Consider the following 19,071-nt stretch of genomic DNA (forward strand, 5'->3'; position numbering starts at 1 on the left):
TTTATGAGTGATTCAAAGGTAAATCATTTGCATAATTTAAGAATAGAAAGATTTGCAAGCATTCAGACTAATGGAAGGTCTGAACCAAGAAGTGTGTGTGTGTGTGTGTGTGTGTGTGTGTGTGTTGTTTCAAATCATTTGAAAGACTTGGTGTTATACCAATTTTCTAGTTCAGGGAAGTTGTACCTAGAGAGGTTAGGTTCATAGTCAGCCAGTGTCAGGACTAGGAATCAAACCTGGCTGTGACTGTAAAACTACCACTCAGTCACTCTACTTCAGGATTTTTTAACTTCAGCACTGTTGGCATTTGAGGCTAGATAATTCTCTTGTGTGGGTCCTGCTATGCATTATAGGATATTTAGAAGCATCCCTAACATCTTCCTAATAACACATATGCCCTATACCTAGTTGTAATAACCAAAAATGGGTTCAGACCTGGTCAATTATCCCCTGAGGTGGGAGATTATAATGTGTGTGTGTGTGTGTGTGTGTGTGTGTGTGTGTGTGTGTGTGTGTATATATATATATATATATATATATATATATATATATATAGTATATAATTATATTATACTGCTTTGACTGTAGTAGGTACCTCAGAGTTTGAAAGTGAGCTATTATAGTAAGCCATTTCCTGACATGAACCATTGATAGAACCTCACTAATGTAGATGGCTAAGTGGGATTGTCTGTAGTCACTTCAACTTTTAAGAGAAATAAAGTCCTTATTTTAGGAAACTGCTTTGCCCTACTTTTCAATCTAGTAAAGATAAATGATTATTTTCTCCTGCTATCTCTTTGTCTCATGTGTGGAAAGGAATATGATCTAAGACAGGAGAAGATAGGTCCTCCTCCTCTGAGGTGAAGATAGAGGAGAATGAGATAAGCAGTCCATGGAAAGTTTACTGAAGGATCCCTTCAATGTGTAGGAAACAGAAGTCAATGGCTTCCATAACCTAGGTTTCCAGAAACATCTCTTATTATCCTGAGGCCTCTCAATTTATCTCCACTTTGATTCTGTAGGCTAATCCAAGTATTTTTGAAATAACTGATTTTCTACCTAAGCTGGTTAAGTTTTCTTTCTCTCATTTGCAACCAAAGAATTCCAGGTAACAAAACTTAAGAAACAACTGTAAAAGCCATGAACATCAGAGGCACATTCTTTCCCATTCTCAAATGCCATTCCCAACCCCTACCCCCAAACACCTAGGTGCAAAAAATCTGTAGTCAGCCCTTAACTATTTTGAAAATAATCCCGAGTTACCAAGAATGTCTTACAGAAGTGCCCAGATTTTGGTTAAAGAGTGACTCCACAGACTAGTGGCAACTAAAATCTGAGGACAGGGTTATTTAGTAAAATTCAATGTGTGATATCCATGTTAATTAAAAATATTTATAAGAAGAAAAAAACAACAAGATAATATTTATTAAGTCTTTAAAGAACTGAGTGATAGCTGTAGCAAAATATATACATAGTGTAATCTAAAACTTAAAGAAGAGAAAGTTGGCAATAACCCCAGCGAGAGATAAAAATGTAAACCAAGGTACTTGCTGTCGGGATAAAGCCGTAGGATGGAAATAAAGCATGATATTTAAGTATACTGGAAATAAATGGCACTGTGGGACAGGGTGGATAACCTCTGCTGAAGATGATGTACAAGGAAGTGTTTATAAATACAAGATGGCTGTAATAGTCCATAGGGGGCATTTCACAAGGTTTGGGGGCTTGAAGTTATATTATCACATTTATTTGAGGATTTTTTTTCATAACTTCTGCATTGGAAAAACCTTTGATTCCAGGAAAACCAAAAAAAGGACTCAGGACTCCAAGGATAGGAGACAGGAAACACACTGCATTTTCTTCTTGAATTAGAAATATTGAGAGTCTCAGTTTTCCTTTTAGGAGTTCCAGTTTAGTTGGTTAGAAATCAGAACAGTCAACGTGAGTAGGAATACAGATTAAATCTTTGGTGGGAGAAATGTCAGTATTATGTTTTCTTAGAATCAGACCATGATTTGAGAGGAGACAGAGAGAAAAAAAAGGAAAAAGGAAGAGAAAAAGAAAGAAAACAGAAGGAGAAAAATGAGGAAAAAAGGGGAAGAAAGAATAGCAAGAAAAGGAAGCCCCTCTAATCTGTAATCCCAGTCCACAAAACTATAGTGAAGCCTTCTCTTCTCAGAGCAAACATACTTCTCTTTGTCTCTGAACTCCACTTCTTTCTCCTTCATGCTCCACACTTTGACATTCTTTATTTCATTCAATAATGAAGCCCTTTTATTGTACCTTTTTGCCAGACACCAAAAGTCAACTTAAACTTGAAGTCCAAAAGCAGGACCCTATGTTGGATATAAATGGTGATTTGAGTTGACTGGAGAGTTTTGAAAGAGAAGACAAGACATTCATTCCCCATCTAATAAAATCCATCTTGATTACCTGATTGCCTTTTGACCTCATTTTTTATGGATCTGGCTTTTCCCACCATTATGAGTCTCTGAGTAACAACATGAAGAGATATCTGGTCCTCCACACAGGTGGCACTAGGAAGAATTCAAAATGATATTTTAGCAAATTATTTTCAAGGTTACCTATAATAAGTCTAAACCTTCTATTTTTGCCAATTGAGACCTTTATTCCCAATTACAAAAAAAATAAAATAAAATAAAAAAGAAAGAAAGGAAAGAAAAGAAATGAAATGTCATTTGCATAGGATAGCAATAAAGGATTATGATATCCGTGGCTCTGTATTATTTTATGATTCAAAACAAAAACAAAGCATATAAGAATAGTTTCAAGAGAGCACAAGACGAAGTCTGAATTTAGGTGAAAGACTGAAGCATTTGTAGCAAAATGTTTAATTCTCTTTATCCTGAGCTAGGCCTGGTGATACCAAGTGAGAAAGGTTCTTCCCTCTACGTGTAGGAAATGGACCACCTGAAGTAGTTGAGGGTAGTGGCAATGACATTCAGTGTGGAGTCAGAAGGAAGGAAAAACAGTCTACAATTTCAGTCTCCTTAAATGACTATTGTTTTGGTGATTCTAAGGGCCATTAATCTCCGAACTTCATATTTGAGCCTCAGATTTGTATAAGATTAATCATAGCTGTATCTATCCCATTGAGTTAATATAAAGTTCAGGTGGAATTTTCAATTAAAGAAAAAAAAACACACAAAAAAATCCCAAGCAAAATTTGATTGCTTCAAACATCAACTTGATTGCTCCACAGCAACATACAATTGCTTACCTAGTACTTTACCTTAGATAGAAATGACTCAAGGTGATTATTGCATAGGAAAATAGCACAATGTTCTTTTATAATTTTCCTTTGAATCAAGAGTCTTAGAAGCAAAGTTTCAAGCAAACTTAACTCTACATCTTCACTAGGTCACAATATTTAGTCCAATTTCCCTGTAAGCCTTGGCATAGAAATAAAGAAGAAAAGCACACCCAATCAACTCTCCAGCCACACTATGCCAATGATGTAAATATTTCTCTAGTTTAGGACATGCAGGATGCTATAAACAAAATTAAGTAATTTATAAGTACAAAATTTATTACTCACAATTCTGGATATCAGGTGGTCTATGGTTGAGGAGCCAGCTGATTTGGTATCTAGTGAGGACTCATTCTTCATATATGAAGATTCTTGCAGCTTATATGCTCTGTTAGGAGTCTTTCATGAGGGCCCTAATCCCATTTATGATGTTAGAGTCCTCATGGCCAAATCAGCCCCAAAGGCCCTACCTCCTAATATCACCTTGGGGACTGATTTTCAATGTATTTAATTTACAGGGGACATAACCATTCTGACCTTAGTACTCTTCCCAGGTTCCCTGAAATTCATGAGTTTCTCAAATGCAAAATATAGTCTTTCTATCCCAATAGCAGCAAAGTCTTGAATCATACTAACACTACAAAATTTAAAGCCCAAAGACTCATCAAAATCAGGTTATGGGTGAGGCTGAATCACCTGTACTTTTTAAATAATTGCTGACATTTCTTTAAGCTATTATTTAGTTTCAGATAAGGTCAGAGAAAAACACAAAGAACCAAGCAAAATCACAAATCACTCTGACTCACAATTTTAGGAGATCTAGAGTAAACTTTGCTTATTATAATCTCATTATAATGCTAAATTCTCCACCCAGGATATACTCTGCTCTGTCATTTGTGAGCATGTGAAGCATGATTTCCAATGAGGCATACTTAGGAACATACCTGCCTCTATGTCCAATGATGAGTCTTTCCATATGAATATGCATGTTTTCCTAATAAAAATCGTTTGCTTTCTTTGTTTAGGGGAGACACTACTTGGGGGTCATCTCCTATGCTAGTCTCCCTTGCTATAATCCATAAACCTCTCTTTACTTCTTTGTCTTCCAGTTGTATTTGCTGGTTGCATATTCACCAATGGGCAAATCCATTGTGTACAGTTATAGGATCATTTTGCCTCCGGTGTCCAAAAATATATTCCTCATTTCTGTCTGACACCTTATTATAATATCCTTTTCCATCCATATTTCTACCTACATTTGGTTCACAACCTCTTCAATAATCTTCAGTAAAGAAGACAGAGGCTTTCTCGACAGCTCTCCTCTTCCGAGCCCTCCCCAGAACTCCTCTGTTCACAGCACTGTGGGCTTTTTTCCAGCCTGTGGCTCCAAGCCTCTTCTCATGAAACATTTCCAAAGCTGCTTCCACATTTTTAGCTATTTGTTACAGAAGCATCACATGTGTCAGTACCAATTTCTTCTTTAATCCCTTCAGCTGCTGTAACAAAAATACTTTAGAATAGGTAATTTATAAACATCAGAAATTTATCGCTCACAGTTTTAGAGGCTGACCAAGTCAAACATCCAAGTGTTACCAGATTATGTGTCTTGTGATGGTTTGGTGTCTGCTGTAAAGGTGATTTCTTGTTGCCGAGTCCTTGTATGGGGGAAAGGTCAAAGAAGCTCCCTCAAGTTACTGGTACTGGGCACTAATCCAAGTCACAATGGTAGAGCCTTCCAAAGAGTATCACCATGGGGCTTAGGGTTCAACATATAAAATTTGAGAGACATTTTCAGACTATTGCACTACCCAAATTTACTCAAAACATAAACATGTTTTCCTTCCAAACTGTATTGTTGCAAGATACCACCTCCTCTCTCTTTGGAACTACTAATAATGGGATAAAATGAAATGACATGCAAGAAGCCAAAAGCCTTGTGTTTATATCATGTGCCAGGTAAGAGTTAAAAAGAATAGATGTATTTGTATATGGATGTTCATCTTTAACTGTGATCATTAACAATTAACTTTATTCAGTCTATGTGTGGGTATTTCTGCAAAAGCATATGCATGTATGTGACTATTTCTATTAAAGTGTTTTTATGGTATATGTTTGTTTTATTTTGTGTATGTATGCATTGGTTTATGTAGGTATAGATATGTGTATAGATTTTCATGTGTGTCTGTGGATTTTTGTTAAGGATGGAAGAGTGAAAGAGGAGAAAGTAGAAATAGAATAAAAATGTCTCTTATTGAACTTGCAACTGAAATTAATTGAAACATAATACTACTTCCCAAAGAAGAAGCTGGCCTATAGTTGCCTCTCTAAGGAATGTGGGAAAAATGTCACAGAAATTAACTTTAAAAACCAGTCAAATATAAAGGTTATTCAAACTCTGGATTTCATGTTGAATTTTTTTCTCAGATACGTTAGTATTCTTAGTTGAGTTGTGAGGGTAGTTGAGGGTAGTGGCAATGACATTCAGTGTGGAGTCAGAAGGAAGGAAAAACAGTTGATTTACTGGGGAATAGTTATATCCCACAGAAAAGGAATAAGATTCAAAGGTAAAGCCACAGAGACCCCAAAAGTCTTCTCAATATGTTTGGTAGTTCATTCTTTCAGCTGTGATTTGCATGGAGTCATGGCCAAGGCAACATTCAAAATATTGAACAAAGCTTTCCATAACTATAACGAAATACCTGAGGCAATTAACTTATATAAAGAATATAAAGAAAAAATTTCATTTATCTCATGGTTCTGATATCCCAGTCCAAGACTGTGTGGCCCCATTGCTTTATGCCTCTGGTGAAGTGACAGATGGCAATGGCAGATATGGCATGTCAGACAGAGCAAACTATTCACATCATGAGGGAAGAAGCATAAAGAGAAGACAAGAATAGGGTTCCAAATGCCCTTTAAGGGGACAATTTTGAAGCCCTAAAGACCTCCCCCAAGGCTTCACTTATAAATATGCATAGTATCTCCCAATAGCATCAACCTAGGGAACAGGATTAACATCTGGCTTTTGGGTGGCATTCAGCATCCCAAATAGCACACAATCTTTCTTTCCAATCTTCAGAAGCACCTCAGAATGAGATTTTAAGCTATTAGGAGGCAGGAAAAAGAAAGAAACTACAATCCTAAACCATTACTATTAATAATAGTAGCAAACCTTGATAAGGCACTTACTGTGGGCCAGTACCATTTAAATAGAGTTTTAGAATCCCTGTTGTTTATTGTTGTTATTCATGAACATCCAATTCTATTTATGGCACATTGCCATGTTAATTAAAGGTATGATCCCATTTAAACCAAATGTTGTAACAACCAAATGAGGTCCATAGAAATAGGTTCATTTTACTGGGGCAGGAACTCAAGTTCAAAGATACTAAGCTCTATGCCAAGTCACAGAGGTGGAGCAATGGTTTGAACTCAAGTCCAATAGATTTCAAATTTCATTTATCTTGAGGGATTATCCTCCAATCTACTCTACTCCTACTTTGGTTTGATTTGGTAGCAGAAAACTGTGTTAAACTTCTAAGCCCAGTAAGAAGGAAACAAATTTAAAAAAATTATTCACAAAATTCAGCATGTTTCTAACTACTTTAGTCTCCACATCCATACTGGATGGAGGTTTCCTAAATTTTCTCCCCAGATACCTTAACTACAGAACAATATACTTCAGAACAGTTCCAACCAAATTACGAAGCACATGCTCCCAAAATGAGGATGGTTCACTTCATCCCCTGGTTTCGTCTCCATGTCCATGGACTGGGACAACTGTGCCATTCTCCTTTGATATGGCTAGAACCCAGAGATGCCTTGCATTTTTGAGCCTGAAAGTATGCGTTTATGCCCTTTTCTGAGTATATTCACATCTATAACTGTATTCCATGATGTGGTGAGACAGTGTATCCCCTTAGCACTTTGCTCTAAGGAGCATACTGTAACCGGGAAAGGCATGTTCTTAAGTCTCCAGTTTATATAAATGCTAAACCCCCTTTAACTTACCTTGTTCCTCCCAGCCCAGGTGTGTGGCTGTGGAGAAAGGAGATGTACCTTTCAATTGAATGGCAGGAATTGCTCTGTCCCAGCATCCAGGGGGTTGCTAAGAAAGAAAATACATGGTCTCTCCTCTTATTTTCTTAACTGAAATTGCTTAGGGGATAGGGCTTCCATCTTGGTTCAGAGATAACAACTATCTGGAGCCAGGTAAGCCTCCTTTCCTCTCACTGGCTGGACAATTGCATTGATAGTAATAGTTTCTCATCACCCTGGGTAAGATCTCAGAATCCTTCTTAACACAGTGTGTCAGAAAGCCACTGCTAATAGATGATTATCACTCTATGAACCCTACCGGCCAACTGTGCCATAGATCATTGATCTGAGGAAAGAAGGTGAAAGAAATTTCACAGATACTTGGCATTCTTGAAATAAATTGATTTGGCCAACACATGACAAAAAGCTGAAATTCTGGCAGCTCTAATGAAGTGGTGGTAACTTTTAGTGTAGTCCAGACCAAGGCATAGATCTTGTGCAGCCTTATAGGATGAATTTCCTATTCAAGAAAAAGGTATTTATGTTAAATAAAACGAGATTATTACATTTATAAACTCTGAACTGAAAAGAGGAATCTTGTCCTTTGTCCCTTTACCATATAAGTACTATTATCAAGGCTATCTTTATTGTATATATGGATGCACCAAGCTTTTGGCTAGATGCCCTTAAATATTTAAATTATGACATTTGCATTTCTCTGACTCAATGATCATTTGTATATTCATTTGCTTCCCTTTTCTCTACAAGGAGAGAATGAACTGGTTGTGTTAATTTGCACATTCTGTTTTACAAAGCTAGTTTTTTTTTCACTTGTATACTGTAATAATCCATTGCTATTCTTATCCTCTTAATCTCCTTAAAACTTAGTTTTGTGCAATCCTCGAAGTGATTTCCCTAAGGTTTTTTGTTTTGTTTTCTGACAATGGTAATCCAGTGTCTTCATAAACTTTCTGGAACAAGCTTTCTGGAGTAGCCACCTGTTCCTTTTCTTATAGTCTACGCTTAAATAGAATAGCTGAGTGGTTAAGAGCAAATACTTCTGATCAGATATTCTTTTTTTTATCAGATGAGTTGACTTGCTACACCTTCTTGGTTTTATGACCTTTGATGATCCTCAAAACTTCGTTCAGACTCAGTTTTGAGGCTTGTGAAGTAGTGGTAGTAGTATGTGTTAATAATGCCATAAGCTTGAAAAGATTTTATGAAATGATGAACAGATGTGCTTAGCAGTCCCATTAGTTAGCACTTAGTATATATTAGCTACTGTCATTATTCCTTCTTTATAACTTCAATGACATTAAATTATTACATAGAGAACATAGTGACATGTGAATAGCATCATGTCCCTAATGATTTTATGCCCATGAGAACTAAACTCACTTTTGTGACTTAATCAACTATTGTTAGTTGCTATAACATCAACAGTTGAAACTTCTTGATGGTGAGGAATCTATTTTACATATAATTACTTAAAAGGACATTTTAACTATGGTAGCAATTTCAACTGACTTCATGTCATTTCAAAGTCACTCAGTGTCAGAAAGCCCACCTGATCTTCAAGAAAGTAGTTCCTCTAAAGACTTCTAGTGTCAGGTTGGTCTGGCACAATTAGGAACAATCATAGTTGGCTATCAATCATCCAATAGCATTTATTAGGAACCTAAAGGGGAGTAATGCTATGCTAACTACTGTGCAAAGTGAATTGCAGACACAGCCCTGCAGTACTTCCTTTCCTCCAGGGAAAAGAAGAAAGAATCCTTGCACTTCCTGAGAAGTGGAACATTGTGGAAAGAACATCTCAAGCGTTCAGAGAACTAGTTTTCCCAGGTTTATCCTTCAGCAATTTCATTTTACATCTCTGAATATGTTTCCTCACTGTAAAGTGGAATTATAAAATCTGCCTACCTCCCAGCATTCTTAATGCTTTGAAAAATTGTGCAGGAGGCCATGAATATTTACACACCACTTCTCAGCAAAAATTTTTTTTAATTAAAAAGTGATCCGAACAGAGAGGACATGAGCAATAACAACTAATTATAAGAATCAATTTTGGGGCTAGGGATTTAGGTTGGTGGTAAAGTGATTGCCTAGTACACTTTAGGCTCTGGGCTTGATCCTCAGCATAGGATCTGATATATATATATATTTGTGTGTGTGTGTGTGTAACCCATTTTTTAATTTCTACCGTGTGCTAGATCAAAAACAGAATCTCAAGCAAGTTAGTAGGACATGGCAGAAATTATTCTATATTGGTTAGTGATAAAAATGTAGTGGGTTAAGAGCATAGAAATCATACTCCCGGGCAATTATTTCATAGTACCTTGCGGGGAACATAGGATGTTTTCATGATGTTGGAGAGGTTTGTCAAGGGAACAAGAGGTCTCTAGAAGAAGTGCTACTTGGAGTACTCTGGCTATTCATTTTTCATCTCTGAGGCTCTGGAGACTAGGCCAAGTATACACTCCTCACCCAGGAAGCATCTGATGGGAGCAATAAGTCAAAAATCACCCAATGTCATCCTATGACTCTTAGGATACAGGTTCTTATCTTATTTTAGAACTGGAAATTTAATCTAATGAACTTATTGCTCCCTGTGTCCCAACTTCATGAGCAAATATTTTCAATTTGCTAATGTGTTACGCTTCCTCCCAACACTAAGGTCTTCTTCAAATAAGGCTATTTCTGTCAGAGACTCTCTTTTTTTTTACTGTTTTGTTAAATTTACCTACATTCCTCCTGTGACTTCACTTCTTCCGGAAAGTATCCTCTGATAAATCATATCCCAGTTGTCAATTCTCAGGATCTCCTCATCAGTTCTTTTCCTATCCTTTATAGCCAAAGTGTTTAAAATCCTGAGATTTCTACATGATTGTTTGGACTGGCCACTCCATTGGTCTGCAAGCCCCTTGGCAGCAGAGGCAATTTTACTTGATACCTAATAAAATGTCTGCAACTGCTCAATAATAATTACTGAGTGCATAAATGCGTAACTGAGTATATGAATTAAAAAGCTGCATGCTTGAAAATAAAGAAATTATAGATTTTATTATATTATTATACAGATTCATTGTAGAAAAATTTAAAACTATATTGATATGGCTGAGTCCCTGTAGTATGCTGTTTTTAAGTCCTTTATGAATAGACCTATGAGTGGGATAGCTGGGTCAAATGGTGGTTTCATTCCAAGGTTTCCAAGGAATCTCCATACTGCTTTACAAATTGGCTGCACCACTTTGCAGTCCCACCACCAGTATATAAGTGTACCTTTTTCCCTACATCCTCGCCAACACTTATTGTTGTTTGTCTTCATAATAGCTGCCATTCTGACTGGAGTGAGATGACATCTTAGAGTAGTTTTGATTGGCATTTCTCTAATTGCTAGAGATGTTGAAAATTTTTTCATATGTTTGTTGATGGATTGTATATTCTCTTCTGAGAAGTATCTGTTCAGGTCCTTGGCCCATTTATTGATTGGGTTATTTGTTTTTTTTTAGTGTTAAGGTTTTTGAGTGCTTTATATATCCTAGAGATTAGTGCTCTATCTGATGTCCTTGTGGTAAATATTTGCTCTCATTATGTAGGCTCTCTGTTCACCTCACTGATTGTTTCTTCTGCTGAGAAGAAGCTTTTTAGTTTGAAACTATCCCATTTATTGATTCTTGGTTTTAATTCTTGCATTATAGGAATCTTATTAAGAGAGTTGGAGCCTAATCCAACATGGTGGAGATTTGGGCCTACTTTTTCTTCCATTAGGCACAAGGTCTCTTGTTTAATTCCTAGGTTCTTGATACACTTTGAATTGAGTTTTGTGCATGGTGAGTGATAGAGTTTTAATTTCATTTTGTTACATGTGGATTTCCAGTTTTCCCAGCATCATTTGTTGAAGAGGTTATCTTTACTCCAATGTACATTTTTGGTGCCTTTGTCTAATATAAGATAACTGTAATTATGCGGGTTAGACTCTGTGTTCTCTATTCTGTATCATTGGTCTATAGGTCTATTTTGGTGCCAATACCATACTGTTTTTATTACTATTGCTCTGTATTATGGTTTAAGATTTGGAATAGTAATGCCACCACCTTCACTCTTCTTGCTAAGGATTGCTTTAGCTATTCTGGGTCTCTTATTTTTTCAGATGAATTTCAAGATTGCTTTTTCTATTTCTATAAGAAATGTCATTGAGATTTTAATTGGGATTGGATTGAATCTGTATAGTGCCTTTGGTAGAATGGTCATTTTGACAATATTAATTCTACCTATCCAAGAACAAGGTAGATCTTTCCATCTTCTAAGGTCTTATTTACTTTCTTTCTTTAGAGTGTTGTAGTTTTCATTGTAGTGGTCTTTCACCTTTTTCATTAAGTTTATTTCCAAGTATTTAATTTTTTTTTCAGTCTGTTGTAAATGGGATGGTTTTCCTAGTTTCTATTTCTGAGGATTTGTCACTGATGTACAGAAATGCCTTTGATTTATGGATGTTTATTTTGTATCTAGCTACTTTGCTGAATTCATTTATTTGTTCTAGGAGATTTTTGGTGGAATGTTTTGGGTGTTCTAGGTATAGAATCATATCTGCAAATATTGATAATTTGAGTTCTTCTTTTCTTATCCATACCCCTTTAATTTCTTTCATCTGTCTGATTGCTCTGGCTAGAGTTTCAAGAAATATGTTAAATAGAAGTGCCATATCAAAGTTTATAGCTGCACAATTCACAATAGCTATACTATGGAACCAACCCAGAAGCCCTTCAGTAGATGAATGGATAGGAAAACTTTGATATATATACACAATGGAACATTACTCAGCATTAAGAGAGTATAAAATCATGGCATTTGCAGGTAAATGGATTAAGTTGGAGAATATAATGCTAAGTGAAACAAGCCAATCCCCCAAAACCAAATGTCAAATGTATTCTTTGATATGAGGATGCTGACTCATAAATGGTGATGAGGGGGGAGCATGGGAGGAATGGAGGAACTTTAGATAGGGCAAAGGGGAGGGAGAGGTAGGGAGAGGCTAAGGGAGTAGGAATGATGGTGGAATGAGTTAGACATCATTACCCTAAGTACATGTATAAGACATGAATGGTGTGAAAATACTTTGTGTACAATCTTGAAAATTTGTGCTCTATATGTGTAATATGAAATGAATTGCATTCTGCCATCATGTATAACAAATTAGAATAAACAAATAATTTCATAAAAAAAGAAAATTTAAGAACTACAGAAGAATAAATAGGGTAAGGTATTTTATTTCTATCACATAACAATCATTAACTATATTTTATTTACTTATCATTTATAAATGTATTAGTAAGTATATTATTTAAGATATTGTTATATTCTCCAGTAAAATATGTGCTTTCATAACTAATGTATGTGGATCTATATAAAAATGTATATGTTTGATTTTGGATTACTGAACATGTATTTTTTATAAGCCTACTTCTTTAACCAAAAAATGCATCATAAGCTGGGCATGATGGCACATGCCTATAATTCCAGTGACTTGGGAGGCTGAGGCAGGATGATTGAGTCCAGCCTCAGAAACTTAGTGAGGCTCTATTTGTAAAGTCATTAAATGTTATTCACCAAAATTATTTTTAATAGCAAAGAGTAGTATTGTGCTTTTTGTCAAGTATCCCAATTTATTTATTCAATAGTATATTGTTGACATTTAGATTATTTTACACATTTTATCATAAACATGCTGGAATAAACAACTGTGGGCTAAACATTGCATTCATTTTTCTTAGATAAGTTTCTAAATGTAGAATTACTAAGTCTAGTATTTTGATGCATATTGCCAAATTGCCCTTAAAAGGAAAGTGATTCCCAAGCTCTCTCACACTAGTGAGATATAAAAATACCTAGTCATCTTTCCTGCAGGTGAGGGCGGCGGCTCTGCTGTCTCCTTATTCCAATTGGGGTGTCGTGGCTACCACGCCAGCAGGTCACTGGGCCTGTTCTGGGAGCTGGTGGCGGCTCTGTTCTGCCCCTACTCCAATTGGGGTGACGAGTGTACCACGCCGGCAGGCCACCGGGCCTGATCCGCCGGTCGTTTGCAGGTTTGCCTACCCTGCAGGCGCGGGCGGCAGCTCTACTCTGCCCCTACTCCAAATGGGGTGACGTGTCTGTCGTACCAGCAGGCTACTGGGCCTGTCCCGCTGGTCGGTCGCAGATCTGCCCACCTTTCGGGCACGGGTGGAGGCTCTGCTCTGCCCCTACTCCAATTGGGGTGTCGTGACTACCCCGCCTGCAGGACGCTGGGCCTGTTCCTGGCAAGGGAGGTGACTCTGCTCTGTCACTACTCCAATTAGGGTGGTGTTTGTACCATGCCGGCAGGCTCCTGGGCCTGATCCGCCGGTCAGTTGTAGGTCTGCCTACCTTGAAGGCGTGGGCGGCGGATCTGCCCTGCCCCTCCTACCACGCCTGCGGACCCCTGGGCCTGATCTGCAGGTTGATCACTGGTCTGCTCACCCTGCGTGCACGGGTGGCGGTTCCGCTCCGCCCCCACTCCAATTGGGGTCACGTGACCACCACACCGGCAGGGCCTGATCCGGGCGTGGGATAAGGATCTGCTCTGCCCCTACTCGAGTTGGGATGATGTGTGTACCACACTGGCAGGCCACTGGGCCTGACCCGCCAGGCTGTCACAGGTCTGTTTACCTTGCACGCGCAAAGGGCGGCTCTGCCCTGCCCCTCCTACCACGCCCATGTACTACTGGGTCGTGGGTCTGCCCACCTGGCGGGTGTGGGTGGCGGCTCCGCTCCGCCCCCTCTCCAATTGGGGTCACGTGGTCACCACGCTGGCGAGCCGCTGGGCCTGCTCCGGGGGCTGGTGGCGGCCCGGCTCCTTCCCTCTGGCTCGAGGACAAATTGAGGAGACTCGGGTGACTGAGCCTCACCCCCCTTACCAGGAGACCAACTGCTTATGTCACCGCTGGTATTGATGAAGATCTCTCCTCCACCGCTTTCTGCTGACATCAGATCTCTGCCATGTTGGTATCCTATGCGAATGGCAGCATTTCGTTCCCCTTGCCGGGCAACCCAAGCAACGGGTGAGTCCTGACCGGCCCTCAGCAGGACCCGGACCGAGACGCAGTTTCCGCGGGCTCCTAGCCCCGGTCCAGGGAAGTTCCGGGAGCCGGAACTCGGCCGCTCCGTGCTCGGTGTAAGCTCCTATAAGTGTAAGCTCCAAGAAGCAGTCCCCGCGGGCTCAGTTCCGGGAGCTGGAATTCGGCTTCTTAGTGCTTGGTGTTTGCTCTGATAGTAGCAGGGTCCAAGAAGCAGCCTCCGCAGACTCCGCAGCCCTGAGCCAGGGCGGTTCCGGGACGGTTCCGGGAGCCGGAACTCGGCCGCTCCGTGCTCGGTGTAAGCTCCTATAAGTGTAAGCTCCAAGAAGCAGTCCCCGCGGGCTCAGTTCCGGGAGCCGGAATTCGGCTTCTTAGTGCTTGGTGTTTGCTCTGATAGTAGCAGGGTCCAAGAAGCAGCCTCCGCAGACTCCGCAGCCCTGAGCCAGGGCGGTTCCGGGACGGTTCCGGGAGCCGGAACTCGGCCGCTCCGTGCTCGGTGTAAGCTCCTATAAGTGTAAGCTCCAAGAAGCAGTCCCCGCGGGCTCAGTTCCGGGAGCCGGAATTCGGCTTCTTAGTGCTTGGTGTTTGCTCTGATAGTAGCAGGGTCCAAGAAGCAGCCTCCGCAGGCTCCGCAGCCCTGAGCCAGGGCGGTTCCGGGACAGTTCCGGGAGCAAGCAGTATGAAAAGACAAGGAAAGAAAGGACCACAAGCAATGCAGGTCAACGCAACTTTAGAAGAGGTAACAGCTGCAGCAGATGGAATGTCAGATAAAGAATTCAGGATATACATGCTTCAGATGATCTGGAGTATCAAGGAAGACATTAAACAGCAAAATCAGACAATGAAAGATCACTTCAACAACGAATTACGCAAACAAATCCAGGAAGCAAAGGATCAACTATACAGGGAGATAGAGGTTATAAAAAACAAGCAATCAGAAATCCTAGAAATGCAGGAAGCAATAAACCAACTTAAAAACTCAATGGAGAATACTACCAGCAGAGTAGAACACCTAGAAGATAGAACATCAGACAATGAAGACAAAGTATTTCAACTGGAAAAGAACATAGACAGCTCAGCAAGACTGTTAAGAAACCATGAGCAGAACATCCAAGAAATATGGGATAACATTAAGAGACCAAACTTAAGAGTCATTGGGATACAGGAAGGTACAGAGCTCCAAACCAAAGGAATGAGCAGTCTATTCAATGAAATAATACAAGAAAACTTCCCAGACTTGAAGAATGAGACAGAATCCCAAATCCTAGAAGCCTACAGGACGCCGAATGTGCAAAATCATAAGAGATCCACACCTAGACACATTATAATGAAGATGCCCAACATACAGAATAAGGAGAGAATTTTAAAAGCTACAAGAGAAAGGAAGCAGATTACATTTAGGGGTAAGCCAATCAGGATAACAGCTGATCTTTCAACACAGACTCTGAAAGCTAGAAGATCCTGGAATAACATATTTCAAACACTGAAAGAAAATGGGTTCCAACCAAGAATTGTGTATCCAGCGAAATTAAGCTTCAGGATGGAGAATGAAATTAAAACCTTCCACGATAAACAAAAGTTTAAAGAATTCGCAGCTAGAAAACCATCTCTTCAAAACATCCTCGCCAAAGCATTACAGGAAGAGGAAATGGAAAATAACAATGAAAACCAACAGTGGGAGGTAGGACAGTAAAGGGGGGGGGAAATAATCAAAGAGGAAAACAAACAATGTTTAGTAACAGAAATAAACAAATATGGCTGGAAGAACAACCCATATCTCAATAATAACCCTAAATGTTAATGGCTTAAACTCACCAATTAAGAGACACAGGCTAGTAGAATGGATCACAAAACAAGACCCAACAATATGCTGCCTACAGGAGATGCATTTGATAGGAAAAGACATACATAGGCTGAAGGTGAAAGGTTGGGAAAAATCATATCACTCATATGGACTTCGGAAACAAGCAGGCGTGTCCATACTCATATCAAATAAAATAGATTTCAAGCCAAAGTTAATCAAAAGAGATAAAGAGGGACACTACATACTGCTTAAGGGAACCATACACCAACAAGACATAACAGTCATAAATATTTATGCCCCAAACAATGGTGCAGCTATGTTCGTCAAACAAACTCTTCTCAAGTTCAAGAGTCTAATAGACCACCACACCATAATCATGGGAGACTTCAACACACCTCTCTCGCCACTGGACAGATCTTCCAAACAAAAGTTGAATAAGGAAACTATAGAACTCAATAACACTATTAATAACCTAGACCTAATTGACATATATAGAGTATACCACCCAACATCAAGCAGTTACACTTTTTTCTCAGCAGCACATGGATCCTTCTCAAAAATAGATCATATATTATGTCACAGGGCAACTCTTAGAAAATATAAAGGAGTAGAGATAATACCATGCATCTTATCTGATCATAATGGAATGAAACTGAAAATCAACGATAAAAGAAGGAAGGAAAAAGCATACATCAATTGGAGAATGAACAATAGGTTACTGAATGATCAATGGGTTATAGAAGACATCAAGGAGGAAATTAAAAAATTCTTAGAGATAAATGAAAACACAGACACAACATATCGGAATCTATGGGACACATTGAAAGCAGTTCTAAGAGGAAAATTCATTGCTTGGAGTTCATTCCTTAAAAAAAGAAAAAAACAACAAATAAATGATCTCATACTTCATCTCAAAATCCTAGAAAAAGAAGAGCAAAACAACAGCAAAAGAAGTAGAAGGCAAGAAATAATTAAAATCAGAGCTGAAATTAATGAAATCCAAACAAAAGAAACAATTGAAAAAATTGACAAAACTAAAAGTTGGTTCTTTGAAAAAATAAACAAAATTGACAGACCCTTAGCGATGCTAGCGAAGAGAAGAAGAGAGAGAACTCAAATTACTAGCATACGGGATGAAAAAGGCAATATCACAACAGACACTTCAGAAATACAGAAGATAATCAAAAACTATTTTGAATCCTTATACTCCAATAAATTAGAAGATAGTGAAGGCATAGATAAATTTCTTAAGTCATATGATCTGCCCAGATTGAGTCAGGAGGATATAGAAAACCTAAACAGACCAATATCAATTGAGGAGATAGAAGAAACCATCAAAAGACTACCAACTAAGAAAAGCCCAGGTCCGGATGGGTATACAGCAGAATTTTACAAAACCTTTAAAGAAGAACTAATACCAATACTTTTCAAGCTACTTCAGGAAATAGAAAAGGAGGGAGAACTTCCAAATTCATTCTACGAGGCCAACATCACCCTGATACCTAAACCAGACAAAGACACTTCAAAGAAAGAAAACTACAGACCAATATCTCTAATGAACCTAGATGCAAAAATCCTCAATAAAATTCTGGCGAATCGGATACAAAAACATATCAAAAAAATTGTACACCATGATCAAGTAGGATTCATCCCTGGGATGCAAGGCTGGTTCAATATACGGAAATCAATAAATGTTATTCACCACATCAACAGACTTAAAAATAAGAACCATATGATCATCTCGATAGATGCGGAAAAAGCATTCGACAAAGTACAGCATCCCTTTATGTTCAAAACTCTAGAAAAACTAGGGATAACAGGAACATACCTCAATATTGTAAAAGCAATCTATGCTAAGCCTCAGGCTAGCATCATTCTGAATGGAGAAAAACTGAAGGCATTCCCTCTAAAATCTGGAACAAGACAGGGGTGCCCTCTCTCTCCACTTCTCTTCAACATAGTTCTCGAAACACTGGCCAGAGCAATTAGACAGATGAAAGAAATTAAAGGCATAAAAACAGGAAAAGAAGAACTTAAATTATCACTATTTGCAGATGATATGATTCTATACCTAGCAGACCCAAAAGGCTCTACAAAGAAACTATTAGAGCTAATAAATGAATTCAGCAAAGTGGCAGGATTTAAAATCAACACGCATAAATCAAAGGCATTCCTGTATATCAGCGACAAATCCTCTGAAATGGAAATGAGGACAACCACTCCATTCAAAATATCTTCAAAAAAAATAAAATACTTGGGAATCAACCTAACAAAAGAGGTGAAAGACTTATACAATGAAAACTACAAAACCCTAAAGAGAGAAATAGAAGAAGATCTTAGAAGATGGAAAAATATACCCTGTTCATGGATAGGCAGAACTAACATCATCAAAATGGCGATATTACCAAAAGTTCTCTATAGGTTTAATGCAATGCCAATCAAAATCCCAACGGCATTTCTTGTAGAAATAGAGAAAGCAATCATGAAATTCATATGGAAAAATAAAAGACCCAGAATAGCAAAAACAATGCTAAGCAAGAAGTGTGAATCAGGCGGTATAGCGATACCAGACTTCAAACTATACTACAGAGCAATAGTAACAAAAACAGCATGGTACTGGTACCAAAACAGGCGTGTGGACCAATGGTACAGAATAGAGGACACAGAAACCAATCCACAAAACTACAACTATCTTATATTTGATAAAGGGGCTAAAAGCATGCAATGGAGGAAGGATAGCATCTTCAACAAATGGTGCTGGGAAAACTGGAAATCCATATGCAACAAAATGAAACTGAATCCCTTTTTCTCGCCATGCACAAAAGTGAATTCAAAATGGATCAAGGAGCTTGATATCAAAT

This window comes from Marmota monax, unplaced genomic scaffold (genome assembly GCF_021218885.2).
Source record: "Marmota monax isolate L192 unplaced genomic scaffold, Marmota_monax_Labrador192_F-V1.1 WCK01_AAM20220418_F8-fsc00005, whole genome shotgun sequence".
Taxonomy (NCBI): domain Eukaryota; kingdom Metazoa; phylum Chordata; class Mammalia; order Rodentia; family Sciuridae; genus Marmota; species Marmota monax.